General features: G+C 38.4%; 1 protein-coding gene across 3 annotated transcripts in view; it reads left to right on the top strand.

Annotated features, from left to right (window-relative positions):
- LOC131751605 (sodium channel protein type 1 subunit alpha) overlaps positions 1-21,376 on the top strand; it is a 158,021-nt gene that overhangs the window by 9,671 nt on the left and 126,974 nt on the right. Inside the window, exon 1 of one of the 3 annotated variants that reach the window (XM_067026228.1) lies at positions 9,060-9,318. The exons of the other annotated variants lie outside the window; for them this stretch is intronic. The gene's annotated coding sequence lies outside the window, so the exon portion shown is untranslated. Of the gene's footprint in view, positions 1-9,059; positions 9,319-21,376 lie in introns of those variants that run through there. 3 annotated transcript variants of the gene reach the window in all.

The raw sequence follows: 21,376 nt of genomic DNA, 5'->3' as shown, positions 1-21,376 counted from the left end.
ACTGTGTGAAAGGTGTAAATTTCCCAGAGAAACAGGGCAGCACCTAATCCTAATGACATGCATACATTATGAATAGCTTTGCTATGCTCTTTGGTAAAGTCAGTGGCTTTCCACCTTTGAACATGAAAGGAAAAAGATGTTAGTAAGAATCCTTTAGGGGAACAGGAACTACATGTTTGCTTATGCTAAGTTATGGCAAAGTTCAGTTTTATTCTATAAATAAAGGGTTGTCTTCATAAATATCAGCTGTTTCCTTTAGTTTAAATAAAGTCCTCTTTATTAAAAAAATCTAAATAAACCTCTTCAATAAATAAGGTGATGTGGTTGATTTAAAGATATATTAAAATGGCAAACATGTTTTAGTTCCAATAAGTAATCAAGCATATTTTTCTTAGCACTAGCTTTAACTGACTCATCTTTACAAAGGGGAAAATTGCTGCATGAAATAGATCAGGCGAAAACCAAGCATAATGTTTAACTGACTTAAGAGGATGGGAAAGAGACAGAAGAGAACCCAGAACAGTAACTTATTTTTTTATAACTGTTCATGCATTTTCTTAATTTACACTGATATTTGTTTTCTCTCTTTAATCTCCTGTGGCAGTAGATCTGGACATAATGCTTTAAATATTGTGATCTTTGATCTTATTTCAAGAGCCAAAGCTTTATGAAGCCTTTATATATTTAGAGAAAGAGGCATAAAGCTTAGGCATGTGAAACATTAAATTTTGTTTTCATATATGAAAGATAACTGCCATATATATATGGTTTATCAGCCTAAAGAAACAGACAATATATTTTTAGATTACATTTTGGCTTTTCAAAGAAATTATACAGCTTCAAGATCATTTGCTTCCTGGATATTTCCTGGCACTCTTTTTGGGTCTGCATTTCTGAAAGCTGTCAGTGTTACATTCTGAGTACCTGATACTCACGCCCTTGAACTTGAACATCTTGTGGTTAATATTTAAAATCAGTATGTGGAGCTAGACTGAAGGACGGTCACTTTCTTTATCCTTTGCTTAAACCAATGTTGGTTAGTCTGTCACCTTCTTAAACAGTAACTGCAATCATACACTTCATCACATCCATCTGTCAAAACATGAGTGAAAATCAATTGTGGTGTATCGAGAAATGCTCCACTCACTTCCATTTTGCTTCTTATAGGCTGATACACCTACTCAATTTTAATTTCCTTCATAGTTAGACTGTGGAAAAAAATTGAATGGACTCTTGTGGGATAAAACTAGCTAGGTGACCTTGGTCAAGTCACATCACTTCTCTTGACATCATTCCTCATATCTGAAGTAAACTCCCTTGTCTGAGTAATCTCTAAGAACTTTCCAGCTCCATACTTCCTCAAAAATTATCATCTCTGTAGAGAAGTGGTGAAGATAATATTTATGTCAGTTGACATTCTGTTTTATGAGGTTTGAAAATGTTATTTTGTCCTACCTGTAAATTGTAGTGGCATTTCATTCTGGAATTTTGATTCATCAGTAGTCATCAGATACCATCAGTTCATCTTCAGAAAATACCTTCGTTCAACCACAGTCACTGGGATGTGTTTAGGAAATAAAATAATAAACAAAACATAGTTCCTGCTCTCAAAGAGATTATGGGGTAGGGTCAGACAATGAGGACGTGCACAGATAAAAGAGGGAGGGGTTGTGGGCAGAGAAGAGGAGGTCTCCAAGCAGAGGAAAGGAAGGAAGCAAAGTATTGAAGATATGATGGCTCCTGGCTTATTTAGGGAAAGGCAAAGAGTTTGTTGTTATGAAAAATGACATTGAGGTTGTCCTCAGTAAATATTGATAAGCATACTCTTACACTTTAGCTGAAAAAAAAGACCAAAAATAAACCAGGCCCCCAAATAATAAAAGATTGTAAATGGACATTTACATGGAACACTAGAGTCCTTTTTTTCATTGAGATGTAACTGACATATAACATTGTATTAGTTTTAGGTATGTAACATAATGGTTTGATATATATATATAATGTAAAATGATGGAGTTATTTTAAGAGTGTTGCTTGGATGGTTGTATAACAGAGGAAGAATAATATTATATGAAATGATAAAAGTAGTTTTGTAATTTAATACCCATCTTGAAACAATATTGCAATGCTGATCTCATCAGATGCTTTATATTTATATATTTAATTTCCCTTTGAGAAATCAGGTTTGTGCATTATTATGTCTTGTCCATAAAACCTGGTTATTTGGTGTGGGAATACCATTATTTCCTTCTCCACCACCAATGGCTACCTATGTAACTGAAAGGAAATTGCACTGAACCTTCCAACAAGAAATATCTGCCACCCTGGGAATGATCCTCTGTGGATTTATGATTAAATTCTGGCTTTCATTGCTTTGGATGGAATAGCAGGGAAGGAGTGGAGAATCTGGTGATCTGGGAGAATCTGATGATCTCCATCATAATCCCCTCCCTCTCTTTCTTACTTTAAAATACAGCATGGTGATGAGGTTAAAAAAAAAAAACCCTTACCGTTCATTTTCCTCCACTACTAGAGGGAGAGTTGGGAGTAATTTTAACAATTTTTTAGAAACTTTTAATAAAATTTCGTGTGCCCACAAACACATCGATTCTATAGACATTTGAGAAACATCTTAAAATAAAACTGGTAATAAAAACAACTCCAATTATATAAGGTCAATATATTATAGGTGATTTTAAAAAATGACAATCTATGAGTGGGAAATCACAAGCCCATACAGCTTTGGTTCAGTAAATTCAAATGGGGGGCCCTCAGATATTTTGGTATCATGTTTGAAAAAATAGTTGATTTACTTTCCTAGTGGGACGTATGGGCTTTACTACAGTGTTAAATGTTTACCTTCTAGTACCTACAAAGTGTTCTGAAACCAAAGGCCAATTTTGTGTTGTTAATAAATTGTAACTTTAAACTTGCTGAAAAACTCATTGGTTCTAGTCCTCCTAAAAGAGTGTTCTTAATTGAAGTTTCTTTATTTATTTATCTAATAGTCAGTAAATTCCACATTTATTTCTGGCTCATTTTCAAAAGGATAAATTAACCTGAAAAGTTAGATAAGAGTTCATATTTTCTGCTAGGAAGTGATTTCTATTTCTAAAATAGTCGCTGCTAAAGTCACTGTGTTAGTGAATGCTTGGGAGAGAGCAAGGAATTGGTAGTAAATCTTTGCAGAACGCTGCATGTTCAAAAAAAGGACTGGGAAACTCATACCTATAAGAGCAAAGCCCTGGAGTGGAAAATGATGTTTACCAAGGTATCACATTAGTACTGTGCCTTAGCTGAGTTCCATTTTTCAGTCGCAGGGGGCAAAGCCAGGATTTGAAGCCAGGTAATAACACAGTGGTCCTGTGGATTTAGAATCATAAAGTCTGGTTCATATTCTGACTCTGGTATTTTCTATCCACGTTGGAATCGTTAGCTCACTCCATCAGAAGGCCTGTCACCACCCACAGCCCGTGTGGCAACACCACTATATCTAGGGGACACCATCCCAAGGTCAGACCACTGTCCAGTTTCAACGGCAGACACCAGCATCCTGATCCCTTTTCTTTAAGAAGGAAACCAGCTCAGTGAGCCTAGATTCCCAAACAAATTACAGGAGAATCTAGAAACACTTTCTGCCTTAAAACCCTAATGTCATTTATAACTCTGAACAAGGGAATCCAAAATTCAAAACATAATGATTTGACCATTACTTAGGGAAATTTTTGGCCAAAGATCAAGGATGATCCCCTTCTTCCCGCCAGGCCTCAAGTTAATTTAAGAGTTAATTAACTCTTTTTGTAAGACAGCTAAGTAAAATGTTCAGAACTCCAAGAGCTGGACGTCAGGCAGCATATTTTAATAACAAATTCCCTTTATTTTCTATGCAAGAAAATATTAAATAATATTCAATAAATAATATTTAATAAATATTAATAATAATTGCACTGATTCCTCAGCCTTCTGATGTCGAGCTCTCTCCTTGAACTCTTTCAGAGTTTTCACTGCAGCAGGAGATTCTCCAGGCTGTCTCAGTACTGACAGGCAAAAAGACATGGCATGGCTTTTTCTACCTAAGTGACTTCTCTTCCTCTTTAACACCTAAGATTTATTGACAGTGATGATATCCCATTACAATATTCCTTTTCTGTATTGGGCACTGAGCAGTGAATTGCTGCCCCTAGCCCTCATCAAAGCTGTGCCAAAGGAACAATCCAATCCTCATGGCAGAGAATGCTTCAAAGACTAAAATGCTTTCACTCTCTTTGCCTTGTTAGGAATTCTCTCATAGGAAAGGCACAGCCCAAGCGTCTTAGGCAGTTTAGTAAGTCCATGTATTCACAGGTTTAAGAAGTATTGTCATGTAGGAAATGGCCAGTACTTTCTTTCCACCTTCTAAGATGAAATTACAGAAGATCTCCTGGAATGGCTAACATTCAGGGTGGGAAGAAAAGGGGGGGAAATTACCTGCTGATTCTTTGAAACTGGAAATGTAATAGTGGGAAAGAGAAAATTATATCTCAGTAAATTAACTTCCACTCAAAGGTAAATAAAATACAGGACTGGTTCCACAGGGAGTTTAGAATCTGGGAGGCAAATATGTACATAAAACTCTCCCACGAAGCCAAAAGGGACAAGGGCAGTAGTGTTATAAGGGAACACAGATAAAGACTCATTTTAATTTATCTTTTGCCAACTTTTAGGAATATGTGAGTTTAAGTGTATACTACACTAATTTAATAAAAATCTCATACTTTGCTTTTATGCCAGGCCTAGTATAAGGAATATTTAAAGTTACCATTGTTGTTAACTTGGCTCAGCTCTGATGAATGAAATGTCTTGTGTACAGAATGACAGGCTACTCATTAAATATACTCATTGTACAATGGGTGTGATGCCAGCCTTTTTTTCCCGCAGAGTTTGTCAAAATAGGCATTTATTCTCTTACTCCCAATGCTTTCGACTTAATAAAAGCCACATTCTGCAAAATAAAACACGAAGTTGTTCTGTAGTTAACAAAAGAAAAGAGATTCTACCTACTGAGAAAACAAGAAAGACATTAGAGAAAAAAGAATACATGACCTAAAACATTGGTAGAATTTTCCATGAACAGATGGAAGGAAGCTCTGTCAAGTGAAGATTATGAACAAAGATACAGAGGTGGAAGGGTGATGTGTGCACTGAAAACAGCATGGCTTTCCATTTATCTGATGTGTCAGAGTAAAGAAACTCAACTAGTAGAGGAATTTAATCTGGTTTGTTCACTGATGTAATCTGGAAGTGTGCCTGGCTTCTAGCCGGTGCTTGAAGAAGTGAATCGGTGAGGTGTCAGATGCCCAAACTATGAGCAGTATTTGAGAGCTCTCAAGGGCTAGAGCATTTGCATTCCTGCAGTCTGAGTGAACTGACTAGGATTCCGTAGAGGAACAGAAACCAAGCTCAACTAAGCAGAAATGGAGTTTATTTGTGACTATCATGACATCCCAAATCAGGAAAGTATCTCGATTTGGGGAAAGACTAGAGCCAGAAACAGGAAGTCATCAGGAGTTTGCTGGCTCTTTTAAAAAAATTATTTATGGGGCTTCCCTGGTGGCGCAGTGGTTGAGAATCCGCCTGCCAATGCAGGGGATACGGGTTCGTGCCCCGGTCCGGGAAGATCCCACATGCCGCGGAGCGGCTGGGCCCGTGAGCCGTGGCCGCTGGGCCTGCGCGTCCGGAGCCTGTGCTCCACAACGGGAGAGGCCACAACAGTGAGAGGTCCGCGTACCACAAAAAAAAAAAAAAAAAAATTATTTATTTATTAAAAAACAATTTTAAAGGTTACTTTCCATTTACAGTTATTACAAAATATTGGCTCTATTCCCCATGTTGTACAGTAGTACATCCTTGAGTCTATCTTACAACCAACAGTTTGTCCCTCCCACTCCCCCTCTCCCCACTGGTAACCACTATTTTGTTTTCCATATCTGTGGGTCTGCTTCTTTTTATGTTATACTCACTAGTTTGTTGTATTTTTTAGATTCCACGTATAAGCAATATCATACAGTATTTATCTTTCTCTGTCTGAGTTATTTCACTTAGCATAATGCCCTCTAAGTCCATCCATGTTGCTGCAAATGGCAAAATTTCATTCTTTTTTATGGCTGAGTATACATATATCTCTCATCTTTATCCATCTGTTGATGGACATGTAGGTTGCTTCCATGTCTTGGTGATCGTAAATAATGCTGCTATGAACGTTGGTGTGCATGTATCTTTTCAGATTAGTGTTTTTGTTTTTTTCGGATATATACCCAGGAGTGGTATTGTTGGGTCATACAGTAGTTCTAGTTGTGTTTTTCTGAGAAACCTCCATACTGTTTTCCACAGTGCCTGCACCAATTTACATTCCCACCAACAGAGTACAAGGGTTCCCTTTTCTCCACATCCTCACCCACATTTGTTATTTGTAGACTTTTTGATGATTCTGGCTCTGTCTTTTGTCACTATTTCCTCTTCCACACCTGCATGATTCCCTTCTCTGAACGCCCTGGCCCACTTGGTCCTGAGTCTGCACTGGGAGGGCAAAGTGGCACCCACAGCTGCCAGAATCACATGTCGCACCCTTCCCTGTCCTGGTCCTCTGTAGCCAGGAGCACAGGTTCACCTCTGGGGATCAGGTAGGGTGAACTGTTGGGAGGACCGTTATGAGCAGACACTCAAAAAATTGACCACTGTAATAAGGAATTCGAAGGCATGAAAGCATGTGGTCAGGGGTGTTCTTATTTTCTCTAAACTATAAGGACCATTCATATGTAACATGTTAGTCTACAATTTAAAAAAGTACTGCCTGTTATTTCACATATTACCCACTTCCTCTTCATCTCTAACATCCTGGTAATTATTTACCAAACATTGGTCCTTTGGTCACCTGTCTCTCCAGCTCCTTTCAACATTGCCCAGATTCTACCAGAGACTGAAGAACACTATTTACCTGCACCTCACGACTTGCTGGATCTTAGATCCCAGACCAGGGATTGACCCCCGGTCCCACCAGTGAAAGCACTGAGTCCTAACCACTGGACCACCAGGAAATTCCCTGAACAGCTTCAAGTGTTTGTGCTACCTTGGTTAGCTTTTATGGAAGTGTAGAATATTTGAGCTGGCACAGGAAATGATCTTACTTAATTTTTTTCTTTTATAGATAAGGAGATGGGCCCATGAGTAATTTATAAATAAGGGTTAGTAGATGTTTTTCGAACAGAGACATGCAAATTACATTCCTGTGAGTCTAGAACAGGGAAAGAAAGGAGGACTTTTGAGTATGTTGTAAAGAACAAATGGCCCAAGAGCCTTAGTTTTATTGCTTTGCAAGCTAGGTGTGGCCTTGAATAAATCTCAGTAAGGCTCTGAAAACCCTCACTATTCGCAACTGTATAATGGGAATAATTATAATAATCTTTTTTTTTTTTTTTTTTTTTTTTTTTTTTTTTTTTTGCGGTACGCGGGCCTCTCACTGTTGTGGCCTCTCCCGTTGCGGAGCACAGGCTCCGGACGCGCAGGCTCAGCGGCCATGGCTCACGGGCCCAGCCGCTCCGCGGCACGTGGGATCTTGCCAGACCGGGGCACGAACCCGTGTCCCCTGCATCGGCAGGCGGACTCTCAACCACTGTGCCACCAGGGAAGCCCTATAATAATATTAATAGTATCTATTACACTGTCCTATAGTAAGGAATAGAACGATTAAATATTGAAGGTGATGTCATTTAATAAACGGTAAAGCACAGGCAAGATAGTTATCAACGATAAGTGGTTTAGATGGAAGACAACCAGGATGAAATATTTACTGCAAATTATGCCACATGATTAATCTACACATAGTTAATTGTGAGCATATGCAGGACCAAATGCTAAAGACTACTTCAGTTTTAAAGTACAGTTTGTAACACAGAAAGCTGCACTCTCATCTCCTGGAGTTATAAATAGTTTAGCATGAATTCTCCATTGTTTTAGGAAAACCTGATACACATGGCTTTCATAATTCTATCAATAGGTAATGCTTAATTGGAGTCAAACTATATATTTGCTTACTAAAACATGTTATTATAACTAAGCTGTCGGTTGTGTCCACAAAATGGGGAAATATATTGCAGTAAAAGATAATAGAACCATAGACAGAGTGGGAATATAATCTTGTTTAACCTCTAATCACAGATGAAGGTGGGGAAATGTAAGTTCTCACAGAAGAGTTCAGTGACTTGCTCAAAGGCACATGCTTATGAGTGCTGAAGTAAAACTCACATCTTCTTACTCTGGGCTCTTCACTATAGCAAACAACCTGCTATTAGAAAACAATATTAAAGGGCTTCCTTGGTGGTGCAGTGGTTGAGAGTCCTCCTGCCGATGCAGCGGACACGGGTTCGTGCCCCGGTCCGGGAAGATCCCGCATCCCACATGCCGGGGAGCGGCTGGGCCCGTGAACCGTGGCCGCTGAGCCTGCGCTTCCTAAGCCTGTGCTTCGCAACGGGAGAGGCCACAACAGTGAGAGGCTCGCATACCGCAAAGAAACAACAACAACAAAACAATATTAATAATGAGAAAAATTTCAAGTAGATCCCCAATGGAAAGCCATTGATCTGTCATAAAGGGCCTCCCAATTTTCTTCTGGTGGAATAAAAAAGACAAGGTTTTATCCACAAGTTCTAAAATTTGTAAAGATAATAATGATTCATAGTAGGAATAAAGTAATACTTTTTAACAAAAATAAAATTCAAAAACAACACTAAAGTTATTTGCTATACTTGAAAATAGCTATATTTAGTTTTAAACGTTTTCATCTTTCAGTCATTAGGTATTTGATGTGATAGAGCAATTAGGAATGAAGGGGAAACAGGAAGCAATAGTGAGAGAGTCAAAAGGAAGAGGGAAATGATGAGGCTGAGAGAGAAAAGAGGTTGAGAAATAACACAGAAATCCGGCTGGTGAGAAAATATTTAATGTTTGGCCACTAGATGGCGATGTAATATAACGTGCTACCTCGACTTTTTTTAAAAAAAAAAAAAAAAAACAACAAGCTATTTGCTGATTTGTATTAGGTACCATAGAGTGAGGCGAGGATGAAGCCGAGAGGATACTGCAGAGGTCTCTGGTGCATGTGTGTATGTGTGCGTGTGTGTGTTTGTGTATGTGTATCCTGCCCCAGTGAGACTGCAGCCCTTGTGAATACTTGGTCACCTTTTGCAAGAAGGATCTGAATTGCAACTGAAGGCACGTTGTTATCATCTGGTCTTTGGGAGATGCTCTTCCTCATTGCAGATGGGTAATTTTCCTTTTTATCAGGTAAGCCGTCTGGTTGTTTCGTCTCGATCTTAGGCACGTTCGTTCCGGTTATTTTGGGGAAAAAAAGAGCCCGTGGAAATACAGTTTGGGCAGAGCTGGAAGTCCATTTTTGCATGTGAATTCGGACCAACGGGTCCCCCTCCTCCCTCTCTTCTCCTCCCCTTCCCCTTCCCCCTCCTCTCTCCACCTTCCACGAACTGAAATCAGGTTTGTTTTGCAGTTCAGCATTTTGATACGAGATGGGATTCTTTGGCCTGAAATAGCTTGGCACCTGGCCAGTTCTTGCCTTTGCTTGCCTCCATCCTATTCAAGGTCTCCTTTTGATGCCCCCTCCTCCTTCACTGGTGCTTTAGAACTGGACTAGCCGAGCTGTGAATAGAGGTCGTAGTATTCGTAAGGATGGAGCAAAAATTAGATCTCAGTGTTAACCCCACAGGAAGAAGGAATGCAGCGGGACAGCTGCTGAGGTCGGAGCACTGCAGGGCTTTGAGGCTCCTCCGGCAGAGCCTGGGCTTTTGAGAAGGAAAGCCTCATGCCCTGGGTCAGAAGGGGACAATGACTTAACCTCTGTAACTCCGATTGAGCAGGCTAACAAAGGAGCTGGAGGGTAGTGGGAAAGAATCCGTTGTTCCTGGAATGCCAAATGGGAAAGGTTGAGTTACTGTTACTTGCACAGAGGTCACTGTCCGCGGTGATGCTGCAGATGCTGTTCAGTTCCCGGTGTGAACCGTCTTGCTTTTCCAAACAGCACACACAAAAAATGTCTCTGGGTGGACATGAGGCTTTTTCAGAGGTCTCTGTTTCCATGGATACCCTCTCTCCTACCTGTTTGAGGTATTTGTTTAAAGGCACTCCTCCTTCACCCGCCACCTTTACTTCCCTCATTTCTTTTTGTTCCCTTCAGTGACTTCATGACAGTTGTCACTCCTCTTTAGCAAGTCAGTCCAAAACGAGTGGTGGTAGGTGCTTTTTCACATGTCCCACGAAATGATTAAAGCCAAAGCAGGGTAACATTCTCTCCATATGTGCATGTGACTAAATATTTCTGAGGTGCAGTGGCAAACTTGCGAATTGCCGAATGCTGTTGCTATCACACCTATAAAATGTGGCTTCTTTTTCCTATGGATTTCCAGGTTCACGTGGCATTTCTGATGTGCTAGTGTAGTAACGGAACATATTTCTCCATTAAGCACTTTCAATCATCCCAAGAGGCTGATGCCAAACAGAAATAGGAAAATTCCATGCTGAGGTTGGTGATCCCTGCTTTCTTTCGTTTCTCCAGTCCAGTCGGCAGGTCGCTTACCTTTCCTATTTGCTGCAATACCTGGCACGCCAGCGTGATGCAACTTGGAGCTCCTGCACGTTCACCAGTGTCTGACACTTTTCTTTCCCCTCATTTGTGCAGTTGGGAAGCTGAACAACTCCGGTGAAAAACTTTTAAGCCTCTCCTTTGTGGCCATTGCTTTTGTAATTGCTGTCAAGCCACTGCATCCCTCTCGAGCAGTGTTGTAATTTAGGCCTTCCTCCACAAAGCTCCTTGAAGAGATTTTTAGATGGTGTCTATTTTAGGAACATAATGTGTAGACAGGAATGGATGGCTACTGAGATTTACAGGAAAACAATTTCATGGAGAGGGTGAGGTAATGTTATAAACCACTAGCACAGAGCACCAGTGGCTGGTTATATCACATGAACTGAGCAAGGGAATTAGTTTCCAAGAAACTCACTGTAGCTCATTTGTATGGCTTTTTTTTCTTTCTTCCCTCTTCACATTGTTGGTCTGTTTTTTCAAATATCTCTCTAGGCGGCCAGTATGTCCAGAATGCTCATACTGGTAAAAATAATATGTTGAATTTTGCTGCCAATACTAATAGTCTCCGTTTACATGGCCCCCTCCTGCTGGGAAATTTGGTATCTGGAGACTCATCTACTAGGGCAGTTTCCCTTTAAGTCATGGTTGAGAGGTTTTCTCCATGTATGGGAGGGGAGGGGAAGGCACAGTTGGAGGCCTAATTAATTATACAGTATCCAAGAAGGCGCTGGGGATGTCAGCCAGGATTCGGCTCTACCAACCAGCGACACCAGGGGCAAAGGGACAGACCAGAGACCCAGAAGTAAACTATTGCCACCAACACAGGGAATGAAAACTCTGGAATCTCACAAGAGGAGTCCAGTAAGAAACATTCTAGTTCCTTGTGTAGAGAGCACTGATTCAGAGAGGGAAAACGGGAAGAGCATCTTCTCTGGGTGTTGCAGACAAGGAAGGGAAAAATTGGGGGTTCTTTTGGAGTTATCTCTAGGATGTTACAGACAAAGCACTTCTCACGGGTTTATATTTGTATGAGCTCACACAGGGACGCATCACTTCAAATTTTAGCCTGGGGTCCCATACAAGGTATTATTTTCCTCCTGGGTAGTTGGAGAAGCCTAACCCATCATTCCCTCCCTGTAAATACCAAGAGCATAGGCCAGATCTCCCAGTGACCTGTGAAGAGGAGGTAGGGGGGGTGCAGGAAGAGATTATAGGGAGGGTGGAGACAGAGTGACAATCCCAGCTATTTGGGGCTGGGATCTGTGGAGTAATTGCTTCCCTTTGAAATTCTGATTAGTCAATTAAGCATGTTTCACAGATCTATTTAGATGATACTGCTGTAGGGTAGGGGTGGGGAAGAGATTGATTCTCAGAGCAACTATGGTCAGAAAAAATAAATGAAGCCAAATTTTCCCAAACTGTGCTTTACCAGCTTTTTCTTTTGTCCAGGTTCCCATTTATTAATTATTTTAATTAACAAAGATATATAGCATTTACTCTGTGCCAGCCACTATTCTAAGCAGCACCTTACAAATATTTTCTCATTTAATTCTGTGAGGTAGGTACTATTATTAGTCACACTTTATGGATGAGGAAACCAAGGAAGCACAGCAAGGTTAACTTGCCCTTTGTTACAGTTTGTAGGTGGCAGAGCCCAAACTTGAACCCAGGCTGTCTGGCTGCAGAGTCTGTGCTCTTGACTATTCTTTATCACCTGTGTGGTGGTAGAGCAATGGCTTAGCCTAGATAGTAAAGACTCAGATTGGTGCCATCTGTACATGGCAGCTATAATTCATCTGCTTCCTTACATGCCAAAATTTCAAAATACTTTGGTTTAGAATGATTCTCTAAATCTGCTTGATTTATTCATTTTTAAAAAATGTGCCTTTCGGGCTTCCCTGGTGGCGCAGTGGTTGAGAGCCCGCCTGCCGATGCAGGGGACACGGGTTCGTGCTCCGGCCCGGAAAGATCCCACATGCCGCGGAGCGGCTGGGCCCGTGAGCCATGGCCACTGGGCCTGCGCGTCCCGAGCCTGTGCTCCGCAATGGGAGAGGCCACAGCAGTGAGAGGCCCGCGTACCGCAAAAAAAAAAAAAAAAAAAAAAAAGTGCCTTTCTATACTATTGGAGAGTCCCTATTCTAGGTGCTGAAATATGGTAAATAAAACAGAATTCCTGCCCACATGGTGTTTTCAGTCTAAAGATGGGGTCGGTAGACAAATCAATGTGTAATGAAATAATAGTGAATACATGTTTTTTGAAGAAAAATCCGGCAGCATAAGGCAATAGCAAGGATGAAAGGGGCCTGCAGAGAGATAAAACAGTGTTCAAGAGGTGCAGAAAGTAATTTTTTTCTGAATGAGGTGAGAGAAGAGCATTCTGGGAATTGGGAAGGGAGAAAACACAAGTCCCAAAGGGCACAGTGTCTGACAGGTATAAGGAATGGCACCTGCCTCATGAGTGATCACGAGAGCAGAAAAATGGAAGGAAATGGGGCCAGATCTGTGGAGTCTCAGTGAGTGTGCTTAGGGCTCTAATTGGCCCTGGCGTTTATAAAAAACATAACCAGGAACAATGTCAAGTCAATTTAAGTCCCATATTTAATGATAAGTTAGTAGGTTAAAAAAAAAAAAAAAACTAAAACAAGTCATTTTCACACATACACAAAGTTGTAACAATTTGTAAAGTTCTATGAAAAATGCTATAGTTCTTGGTATGCAGTGAAAGTGGCTTAAAAGTAGTTAAAAGACACTCTTTGGTGGAAAAAATAAAAAACCTGTTTGAATGAGATCATTGGTTAGATTGCTATAAACTATCAGTTAAAATAAAAAGCAGCCCCTGTCACCCAGTCAGTCTTGCTTGCACTTGAGGACTTTCCCCCTGAAATGACCAAATTGAGGAGGTGTGGGCTGGGAGTAGACATTAAGGATGGAAGCCAGTCTGTACCTCCCTTAGAGGGGTCACGACACAGTAGGTGTTGAGAGGGTTTGAACAAATTAATTTTTTGCAAATGAATTCATATTAATGTGATTTTAAAGCAATATGGTAAAACACAAGCATCAGCTCTCGTGTTTATCTATATTAAAACTTTCGTTGTTATATTTCTTTTTAAAAATTCACATTCTCATGGTTTATCTTTTTATTGCCTGGCTATTTGCTCCCACTCTCTCAGTCACCTGCTAACACTGTAGTTCCTTTCTAGGAAATGTGAGTTTCTCTTCTAACTTAGAATAAACCTTGCTTCTTAGTTTATCCCTGTAAATGGTGAAAAGTCCTTGCCTCTCATATGGCCTCTTCCTCCTTTGATGCTTCACCTACAACCTCGGCTTTAATTTTGATGAGTGTCTATAATCTTTGGCTTTAATTTTTTTCTTCTGTCACTTGTGTTTTTGATGTCATATATAAGAAACCATTGCCTAATCCAACGTCATGAAAATTTACTTCTCTTTTTTCTCTATGAGTTTTATAGTTTTATCTCACATTTAGGGCTGTGATCTATTTCAAGTCATATTTCATATGTAATATGAGGTAGGGGTTCAACTTCATTCTTTTGCATGTTGACATCCAATTGTCCCAGCACCATTTGTTGAAAAGACTATTCTTTCCCCATTGAATTGTCTTGTTTATCTTGTTGGCCATGCCATATTTAAGTGCATCTGTGTTTTTAGCATGTTACTATTAGCAATAATTTCATATGCTGGGTACTAGGGGTGACTTTTTTCTTTAAAAATGAGCAGTAAGATTCTCCCTTCTGGAGAATCCATGTAACTTTAAAGTATGAAAAAATTGTCTCACATGCCTTTAACTGTTAAATGTTTTTTTGACCTAACTTCATGTCAAATTTTTAAATTATAATTGAAAGCATACTCATTAATGACTCTACTGGAAATTTATGGAGATGGTATAGAGTTCCGTAATGAGCTAACATTTGGGGAGAAAGATTACTAATTATTTTTAAGAAAATCTCTACTGTATTGCACATATTCTCCCAAACTTATACAAACGTTATCTGTATAATATATGTTGCTAGTCTGCTCTTGCTTTCTATGCACCGTTGAGGGGAAAACGTTGAACTTGAGGTGGAGGTGTGCCTTTCAAATAGGGTTACTTGTTGTATGAGTTGAGTTTGTCGAGGCTTCCATAACGAAGTACCACAGACCTGATATCTTAAACAACAGAAATTTATTTCTCACAGTTTTGGAGGTTAGAAGTTCAAGATAAGGTGTCTGCAGGCTTTTTTTTTTTTTTTTTCCCTGAAGTATTTCTCCTTGACTTGTGGATGGCAGCCTTCTCGCTGGGTCCTCATATTGTTTTGTGTGTGTGTGCGTGCGCGTGTGCGTGCGTGTGCGTGTGCGTGCGTGTGCGGGCATTCCTAGTGTCCCTTTTTGTGTCCAGATTTCTTCTTATCAGGGCACCAGCAAGATTGTAATAGAGGCCATCCTAATACATTTTAATTTAATCCCCTCTTTAAAGGCCCTATCTCCCAATACAGTCACATTCTGAGGTTCTAGGGGTTAGGGCTTCAACACATGAATTTTGAAGGGGTCACAGTGCATCCAATAGCAGTCGTCTTTGGCTATACTTATGACTGCTAAAATAATGAGCAAAGATGATTGAAACTGGTAAGTCATTTTTTATTGTCAATGAAATTGTTGTTGTTGTTAATGGTAGTCTTTCATTATTCATGCCTTCTTCCCACTGGATAATGTGGAGTTATGTGTGTATTTGTTAATAGTCAAATAAAGGCAATTAATGAGGTTTGCATTAAAGAGACAAGATGAATAATAAAGTCCACAGAAGCAAAATGGCAGTGACATTGATTCCACTTGTATGCTTACAATGTCATGTTCATTTTCACAATCTATGATAAGTTTACTAAGCTAAGGCTCTTATTTGTTTCAATGAGAAAAGTGACAAAAAGTGATATAAAATATTATGTATTCAGGAGAAACATAAGTAAAATAATTAATTTCAAAGTGTTTCAATTAACCTCACTTTCATTTGGGACACACCTAAGACTCTGAGACTGAGGTTAATTTAAGTATACGAGTAATGTCTTATAAAGTTAGGACAGCTCACATACTTGAGGGATAGCTAAAATTTAGACGCTGGAAATGATAGGAGTAAGGAAAACTATGACAGTCAGGTAGCCCAGACTTTGGACTTTTTGGTGGTTTCTGCAACAAGCTGTTATCTTCTGGAATGAATCAGTTTAATTGTTTTCAGGCTTTTTTTTTTTTTTAAACATTCAGGTTTAGGATTAAAATTCCAGGAAGTGACCATCTGATTGGTCACGGTTAGTTGTGACCTCTGTCCCTTTAGTTAAGGGTGAACTGGGTCCCTTGACTGATGGTCCCACCAAACTATTCCCCATTTGGAAAGAATAATTCCACCAAACAAAACTGAAAACAATCTACATACACAATGTTAGAAGAAAGGTTAAATAAATCATCGTCCATGCAAATAATGAGATCTTATAGAGCTTCCATATTTCAAGGAGTATGTACTTACATGCAAAATTATTCAGGATATGTAGAACAGTTATACTCAAATAAAGATGTTAAAAAAAATTATTCAGGATATAATGATACATTAAAGTACAATAAAAACATAGATATCTAGTATGATTTCAATGGAAAACAAAAAAGTATATTTGCCTAGAAAAAAAAAACTGGAAATAATATGATAGTTATCTCCAGTTTATGGGATTACAATTTCAATTTTCTTTTTAAAAATTTTCTTAAAAAAAAAAAATTACATCTTATTTTTATAATAACAAATTAATACATGCTAATTACATAAAGCAAAAAAGAAAGTATTAAAGAATAAATGATAAAATGACCCCTACAATGCAAAATTATCAGTGGTAATAATTTATTTTATATAACAAAGCATTTTTTGTACAAATTCTCTAAAATAAGCATGTATTGCTTTCAAAATCAGCATAAAAGTTAGCATACATTATTTTTCAAATGGAAATGGGTTAGTCTATTTTGTACAAAAATGTTTATTGTATCTCTAATCAAAATAGTAAACTCAAAGTTATTTAGGGAACAGTTGAGTATTTGAATATTTCATCAGCCCCAAACTCCTCTATATTCTATAGATAATATAGTATTTTTGAAAAAATTATAACAAATAGATTACCTTTGGGAAAGGATCTAACATAAAGTTAGTTTTGAAGTGTCAAAAGGGTGTTGTCCAGAAAATTATGTAATTTGGTAATATAACTTCTCCCTTTAGAATTCAGCAAAATTTGGGGAAAGTTGTCTTATATTCTTGGAGCATCTACTATTTTCAATGGATTGTTTTAGTAAGAACTGACCTCAGATTGAGAACTAAGAACAAACAAACAAAAATCCCTGTAAATACTGACAAGCATGTACATACATTTTTTACCTATTTAGAATAAAACTTCTCAAACAGGGAAAATCAAGTTATAAGGTTATCATCATTACCAAATAGAATGATGACAAGAGTAAATTAACAGTTTACACTATTGAGCCAGAGATGGCAGGATGGAGCAGTGAAGGTAATTATTAGTATTTGTTGCATTTGGAGATGTGAAGTTATTTGTGTTGAAGGTGTAGTGGGAGGGATCTGTGTGACGAGGAAGAGATGGTTAATGACAAGTCTTAGGTGACAATATCAGATTATTTTTTTTAACATCTTTAGTGGAAGGTAATTGCTTTACATTGTTGTGTTAGTTGCTGCTGTATAACAAAGTGAATCAGCTATATGTATACATATATCCCCATATCCCCTCCCTCTTGCATCTCCCTCCTACTCTATCCCACCCCTCTAGGTGGTCACAGAGCACTGAGCTAATCTCCTGGTGCTATGCGGCTGCTTCCCACTAGCTATCTATTTTACATTTGGTAATGCATATATGTCAATGCCACTCTCTCACTTCATCCCAGCTTGCCCTTCCCCCTCCCATGTCCTTAAGTCCACTCTCTAGGTCTGCGTCTTTATTTCTGTCCTGCCCTTGGGTTCTTCAGAACCACTTTTTTTAAAGATTGCATATATATGTGTTAGCATATGGTATTTGTTTTTCTCTTTCTGACTTACTTCACTCTGTATGACAGATTCTAGGTCCATCCATCTCACTACAAACAACTCAGTTTCATTTCTTTTTATAACAGAGTAATATTCCATTGTATAAATGTGCCACATCTTCTTTATCCATTCATCTGTCGATGGACACTTAGGTTGCTTCTATGTCCTGTCTATTATAAATAGTGCTGCAGTGAAAATTGTGATACATGACTCTTTTTGAGTTATGGTTTTCTCAGGGAATATGCCCAGTAGTGGGATTGCTGAGTCATATGGTAGTTCTATTTTTAGTCTTTTTAAGGAACCTCCATAATGTTCTCCATAGTGGCTGTATCAATTTACATTCCCACCAACAGTGTAGGAGGGTTCCCTTTTCTCCACACCCTCTCCAGCATTTATTGTTTATAGATTTTTTGATGATGATCATTCTGACTGGTGTGAGGTGATACCTCATTATAGTTTTTATTTGCATTTCTCTAATGATTAGTGATGTTGAGCATCCTTTCATGTGTTTGTTGACAATCTGTATATCTTCTTTGGAGAAATGTCTATTTAGATCTTCTGCCCATTTTTGGATTGGGTTGTTTGTTTTTTCGATATTAGGCTGCATGAGCTGCTTGTATATTTTGGAGATTAATCCTTTGTCAGTTGCTTCATTTGCAAATATTTTCTCCCATTCTGAGGGTTGTATTTTCATCTTATTTATGGTTTCCTTTGCTGTGCAAAAGCTTTAAGTTTCAGTAGGTCCTATTTGCTCATTTTTGTTTTTATTTCCATTTCTCTAGGAGGTGGGTCGTAAAGGATCTTGCTGTGATTTATGTCATAAAGTGTTCTGCCTATGTTTTCCTCTAAGAATTTTATAGTGTCTGGCCTTACATTTAGGTATTTAATCCATTTTGAGTTTATTTTTGTGTATGATGTTAGGAAGTGGAGTGTTCTAATTTCATTCTTTTACATGTACCTGTCCAGTTTTTCCAGCACCACTTATTGAAGAGGCTGTCTTTCCTCCACTGTATATTCTTGCCTCCTTTATCAAAGACAAGGTGACCATATGTGTGTGAGTTTATCTCTGGGCTTTCTGGCGCATTCCATTGATCTATATTATGTGTTAGCTCTTCTCTAAATGCTTGATAAAATTCGCCTGTGAAGCCATCTGCCCTGGGCTTTTGTTTGTTGGAAAATTTTAAATCACAGTTTCAATTTCAGTGCTTGTGATTGGTCTGTTTATATTTTCTATTTTTTCCTGTTTCAGTCTCGGGAGGTTGTGCTTTTCTAAGAATTTGTCCATTTCTTCCAGGTTGTCCATTTTATTGGCATATAGTTGCTTGTAGTAGTCTCTCATGATCCTTTGTGTTTCTGCAGTGTCAGTTGTTACTTCTTCTTCATTTCTAATTCTGTTGATTTGAGTCTTCTTGCTTTTTTTCTTGTTGAGTCTGGCTAATGCTTTATCAATTTTGTTTATCTTCTCAAAGAATCGGCTTTAAGTTTTATCATTTCCTTCATTTCTTTTTCATTTATTTCTGATCTGATTTTTTTGATTTCTTTCCTTTTGCTAACTTTGGGGTTTTATTGTTCTTCTTTTTCTAATTGCTTTAGGTGTAAGGTTATGTTGTTCATTTGAGATTTTTCTTGTTTCTTGAGGTAGGATTGTACTGCTATAAAATTCCCTCTTAGAATGGCTTTTGCTGCATCCCATAGGTTTTGGGTCATCGTGTTTTCATTGTCATTTGTTTCTAGGTATTTTTTGATTTCTTCAGTGATCTCTTGGTTACTTAGTAGCATATTGTTTAGCCTCCATGTGTTTGGTTTTTTTACAGTTTTTTTCCTGTAATGGATATCTAGTCTCATAGTGTTGTGGTTGGAAAAGGTGCTTGATACAATTTTAATTTTCTTAAATTTACTGAGGTTTGATTTGTGACCCAAGATATGAACTATCCTGGAGAATGTTCCATGAGCACTTGAGAAGAAAGTGTATTCTGTTGTTTTTGGATGGAATGTCCTATAATATAAATTAATTCCATCTTGTTTAATGTCTCATTTAAAGCTTGTGTTTCCTTATTTATTTTTATTTTGGATGATCTGTCCATTGGTGAAAGTGGAGTGTTAAAGTCCCCTACTATTATTGTGTTACTGTCAATTTCCCCTTTTATGGCTGTTAGCATTTGCCTTATGTAATGAGAGATGCTCCTATGTTGGGTGCATAAATATTTACAATTGTTATATCTTCTTCTTGGAATGATCCCTTGGTCCTTATGTAGTGTCCTTCTTTGTCTCTTGTAATAGTCTTTATTTTAAAGTCTATTTTGTCTGATATGAGAGTTGCTACTCCAGCTTTTTTCTGATTTCCATTTGCATGGAATATCTTTTTCCATCCCTGGACTTTCAGTCTGTATGTGTCCCTAGTTCTGAAGTGGGTCTCTTGTAGACAGCATATATACAGGTCTTGTTTTTATATCCATTCAGCCAGTCTATGTCTTTTGGTTGGAGGATTTAATCCATTTATATTTAAGGTAATCATCAATATGTATGTTCCTATTACCATTTTCTTAATTCTTTTGGGTTTGTTTCTGTGGGTCTTTTTCTTCTTTTATGTTTCCTGCCTAGAGAAGTTCCTTTAGCATTTGTTGTAAAGCTGGTTTGGTGGTGCTGAATTCTGTTAGCTTTTGCTTGTTTGTAAAGGTTTTAATTTCTCCATCAAATCTGAATGAGATCCTTGCTGGGTAGAGTAAAATTGGTTGTAGGTTTTTCCCTTTCATCACTTTAAATATGTCCTGCCACTGCCTTCTGGCTTGCAGAGTTTCTGCTGAAAGATCAGCTGTCAACCTTATGGAGATTCCATTGTATGTTGTTTATTGCTTTTCCCTTGCTGCTTTCAATATTTTTTCTTTGTATTTAATTTTTTTTTTTTTCAGTACACAGGCCTATCACTATTGTGGCCTCTGCCGTTGTGGAGCACAGGCTCCAGATGTGCAGGCCTAGTGGCCATGCCTCACAGGCCCAGCCGCTCCATGGCATGTGGGATCTTCCCAGACCGGGGCACAAACCCATGTCCCCTGCATTGGCAGGCAGACTTTCAACCACTGCACCACCAGGGAAGCCCTGTATTTAATTTTTGATAGTTTGATTAATATGTGTCTTGTTGTGTTTCTCCTTGGATTTATCCTGTATGGGGCTCTCTGCACTTCCTGGACTTTATTGACTATTTCCTTTCCATATTAGGGAAGTTTTCAACTAAAATCTATTCAAATATTTTCTCAGTCCCTTTCTTTTTTCTCTTCTTCTTCTGAGACCCCTATAATTCAAATGTTGGCACATTTAATGTTGTTCCCAATGTCTGTGAGACTATCCTCAATTCTTTTTATTCTTTTTTCTTTATTCTGCTCTGTGATGGTTATTTCCACTATTTTATCTTCCAGGTTACTTATCCATTCTTCTGCCCCAGTTATTCTGCTATTGATTCCTTCTAAGAATTTTTAATTTCATCTATTATGCTGTTCATCATAGTTTGTTTGCTTTTTAGTTCTTCTAGGTCCTTATTAAACGTTTCTTGTATTTTCTCCATTCTATTTCCAAGATTTTGGATCATCTTTACTATCGTTACTCCGAATTCTTTTTCAGGTAGACTGCCTATTTCCTCTTCATTTGTTTGGTCTGGTGGGTTTTTACTTTGCTCCTTCATCTGCTGCATATTT

The sequence above is a fragment of the Kogia breviceps genome, chromosome 2, assembly GCF_026419965.1.
Source record: "Kogia breviceps isolate mKogBre1 chromosome 2, mKogBre1 haplotype 1, whole genome shotgun sequence".
NCBI classification, from domain to species: Eukaryota; Metazoa; Chordata; class Mammalia; order Artiodactyla; family Physeteridae; genus Kogia; species Kogia breviceps.
The sequence above is the reverse complement of the archived record's forward strand: the minus strand, read 5'-3'. Positions and strand labels throughout refer to the sequence as shown.